At 38.1% G+C, this 4,418-nt stretch overlaps 1 long non-coding RNA gene across 1 annotated transcript; it reads left to right on the top strand.

Annotated features, from left to right (window-relative positions):
* The first annotated feature begins 2,698 nt into the window (after positions 1-2,698).
* Positions 2,699-4,081, top strand: LOC106809435. Its single transcript, XR_001393873.1, has 3 exons — positions 2,699-2,779; positions 3,340-3,480; positions 4,024-4,081. It is a non-coding gene; the product is annotated as an uncharacterized LOC106809435 (long non-coding RNA).
* Positions 4,082-4,418: the final 337 nt, after the last annotated feature.

Genomic DNA, 4,418 nt, shown 5'->3' with positions numbered 1-4,418 from the left:
TGTGTGTGTGTGTGTGTGTGTGTGTGTGTGTGTGTGTGTGTGTGTGTGTGTGTGTGTGTGTGTGTGTGTGTGTGTGTGTGTGTGTGTGTGTGTGTGTGTGTGTTTGTATCAAGAGCTAATAATATAGCAAGTTCATAAGTTCATAGTAAGTTCATTTATTTATTTATTTATTTATAAATATCTTGTTTTTTCATTTAGGCGTCTGTAAGGGGAAGAATTTGAACTGTGATTCTATGCTGGCTCTAAATAATTTCCCTAATTTTTACACTAGTTATGATTCTCTGCCTTCTTCATACGTACTCAGTCAACTTCATGCTTAGTCAGCTAAATATTACTATACGGCAAATCATGCAGCGATTAAATAAAAACCCCACATCACAGGTTCTCTAAGGCGAATCGTTAGTAAGCTTAATGTACGGCTCAGACTTACCCGACACGTTATGAGCCTAACATTTAGCTCAAGTGGTTCTGAAATGTGCGTCGAGTGTAAATTAGCCTAATGTAGAAAGCGCATTAGAGTTCCGCGGTGAGATTTCGGTCACGCATTATGCGAATATCTGCGGCTGTACGGCTGTTTTTTTAAGTGATTACGTCACCGTAAGTTATGACCGTAACTCGTGACTCATACATAGCCCCTAGCAAGTAATTGATGTCAGGATCATAATATCAAATCGTCCATTTTTTTATTATTTTTGACTAATTGAGAAACAATCTTACCAGGTAGAAATTTGAGAATGCATTTAGTCCCGTTAGTACTTACTTTTAATGTATTTTTTTACAAATATTTTTTTTTTACAAATTAACACCATAGAAAATTCGTAACGTAGTCAATTTAATACCTTTATTCGTTTTTTTATTCGCGATCGAACAGAGCGAATCAACGCGGATGACCGGAGGAGTCACTATTTCTGCGTGCAGGCGCCGTCACAGAGCGAAGAGGCTGATCTCGAGGAGCAGGAGCGGCTAGCAAGTACGTAATAGCGCGAGTTTTACACGCTGCCACCGACGATCTAACGCTCGGCATCTCAGTACATCGTACCTGAAAAGTATTCTAAGTATGTATGCAAAGTATGTATAGTACTGTATATCATATATGTGTATAGTACTACCATACATATATATATATATATATATATATATATATATATATACTGTTAATTTGTTCATCATAAATAGTGTAATATAAATACATACATATATCTCTATATGTGTGCGCGTGTAGGTGTGTTTATTTATATTTAATGAATGATGACAGAATTAGCAGAACGTATATGATAGCTTCTATAACGTATTGCACTAATTAATTATTTAATACTATTACGTGGTATTGCCTGTATCAATGTTCAATAATGTATACATATATATATATATATGTATGTATCTACATCTTTTCTAATAAAAAACTGCTATGCATATATAGAGTGCTCGTGCATGCTGGATCCACATCGTTTACCTTTAGCTATTTCCTAACTAGAAATCTTCCGACTGTTGAAGATCACCTCTAACCATGGTCGGCCTGTTACCAATGAGACAACCCCTGGATGCCTCAAATACCGCTAATGAAAGTTCCGGTGATGATTTAAGGGGTATCTTCAGCAATCGTGTAACGACAGCACACAGATTACACCCTCATCCTCGTGCAATGGAAAAGTTTTAAAATAGATTCTCCTACATTCCATAATTCTGCTGCGATCTATGGTATTATGTCTTCTATGACCTTGACAACCATTTGAACCCTAACAAATTGTTGTTATTAAATATGTGTCCATATTAGACACAATAACGTTGATAAGATAACATCAAAAGCTCATTAACATAAATGTTAATGGTTTCGTAGAAATCATCTGATTTCGTAGTAATAATAATTGATGAAACGATGATATTAAACGTAGGCCATCTTTGGTGAAATCTATCTTCGGGTTATCTTTAGACAAATCTCGGTTAAATAAAACCAGAATTCTTCTGTCTTGAGTTGACATGGAAGAGCGCTATTCTCATTTTGAATAAATACTTTTTGAATCTATTGTGTGTGGACAAACAGGCACAATGTTAGAACAGTATTAGAATTCTAATACTATTTATAAGGCGATTACTCTTCGCTTTAAATATTCATATTAATTTATACAGCGTCCGCCATTATTTCGGCACACATTTTTATTGGTTACAATTATTAGCGAATCACGATATTACAGAAAATTAATGACGTCATATTGGGACAAACTTGTTATCATTATAAAAAAAAGATTAAATAATGAAAAAAGACAATTCAAGCATTGCTAATCGTAACTATCATAGATCTAACAGAATTATCATCGTGATTTAAGCACGTACAGGAAAGGATGAACTCACGGTTGGACGGATGGACGAACAAATGAGCGTCCGAACGACTGACCAATCGACCCACCGACCGACAGACAAACAGACATATAGACAGACGGACTGGCGGGGCGAAAGGACGGACGCATAGACAGACAGACAGACAGACAGACAGACAGACAGACAGACAGACAGAAAGAAAGGCAAACAGACAGACAGTCAGTCAGGGGTTCGCTTTGCTAATTCGAGCTGTTTCCTTATTTCTGTGTTGCCACCTGCGCGGGCACTCTCTCTCTCTCGCATTGTCTACGCTAACTGGGTGCATTCCTGTGATAATTGTGATGACTTGTGGGCTCTCTCTTCCTTTCAGACCAGCCCTCTTGCATGCGTGGCTTTGGTAGCATTGACTCAGCTCTTCCTTTAGACAGTAATCTTAGAAAAAGTCGTTCCATGGACGACAGACGTAAGTTACTCTCTTTAAGTATTAGCCACGTCGATCACTGACACGTTCTCCTCCAACACCCTCCCCAACATAACCTTTACACAGAGATACCCTCCACACACATAGACCTTTACGCCACCGCATGATGGCCGTGCCTGCAACTAAAATGTTGAATGCTGCCATCCGACAATGCAGAAATCTTCAGTAGATAACAGAGGCGTAACTGCTTGTATGACGTCTGTGTGCACATATCTGTTAATAACAACTACGGTAAGTTTAAAGGAAGCGGATGAAGGCAATTATGACCCGTGTGAAAGATTGTCGCCTAGTTCATGACTACTGCAAGCTATGACTCGGGCACGAAATATTCATTTTTCCGCGCTAGTATTTTTCTTATTAAAAAAGCAGATCGACCATTTAAAACTGATCACGGTTACCGAGCTTGCATTCGAGTGTACTAGTATACGTCGTCAACAGTCAATTCAATTATAGACGTCTAGCACAGTGTGAATGTGAGTTGGCAATATCACAGAAAGCCCGTTATAAAGATCCGTATTTCAATTCACTTTCGTTGTATGCAGTTCAGCGAAGCACAACCAGTGGCCATTTTCTTCAAGTGACTGATCCGGCCGTAGGAAGGTACAGAAAAACTTCTGCCCCGCTGCCCATTCGTATCAGTAGCGAGTCCGATTACGACTTCTACAGGAAAAATTCCGCTCCCGGTACGATATAATAACGTCAATATCTGCGATTGCTCGGCTAAACAAATTTTTCTTTCACCATCAGCTCTGTAGATGTCACTGCTACGAGGCTATAGCCGTCAGTCCCGTTCAGATAGTATAAGAAACGCTGTGTGTGATCTCATACTATGATGTGCGTGTGTATAGACTGCTCTGAAGTTGATGTGCTGCTCTTGCTTCTGATCTGTGTTCGGCACATTCTGTTCGTATTCACTCTCTCGTAAAAATAAAGCATGATAATGTTATTTCTCTATCTGCCGTGTGCTATACAAATCTTTCTGTGCTCGCGTAAAGGTGCCAATTACACTGCATGTAAAAACAGATTTTAACGTTTCATTATGGTATTCTGCATTGCTATTTCACCGGTAAATATTCGCTAAATATTCACCGGTAAATATCACCGGTATATAATCCCCGGTAAATATTCGAAGTATAGTTAGGTTGAGGTATTCTAACATACGATTGTGTGTTTTTCATATAGAGGTTATATAGTAGTAGGATTTTTTATAATGTATTTTTTTTCAGAGAGTTCTAGTTTTGGTAGGAAGGTGCGTACGAGAATGTCGCGAGCATTGGCGCTGGAAGACGAAGGTAAGCAAACCTTTATTCACAACATCCTCATTCACTCGATGTGTTCTTAGTTATAAACATTCTAAGTTTATATATTAATTTTTATTGGTTAATATTGTTTACACAGTGGCTACGCGTCCGCTCATCCATTACAAAAGCTCAGCAAAGATTCCCAAATCCACGTCACGATTGGGTTATGCCCCCTTTCAAATCGTTGATTTTACTGGATTTACTATTGCTTCAAAGGTTACAAAAACACGTTTTTTGATACAATACCTAAAGATAAGTACTATTATGGTAAAAACTTATTGTTTTTACTAAAAAAAATATAGTTGGGTTCACATAAGAAA

Source organism: Priapulus caudatus, unplaced genomic scaffold (assembly GCF_000485595.1).
Source record: "Priapulus caudatus unplaced genomic scaffold, Priapulus_caudatus-5.0.1 Scaffold354, whole genome shotgun sequence".
NCBI lineage: Eukaryota > Metazoa > Priapulida > Priapulimorpha > Priapulimorphida > Priapulidae > Priapulus > Priapulus caudatus.
Note: the sequence above shows the minus strand (reverse complement) of the source record. Positions and strands in the feature narration are given on the sequence as shown.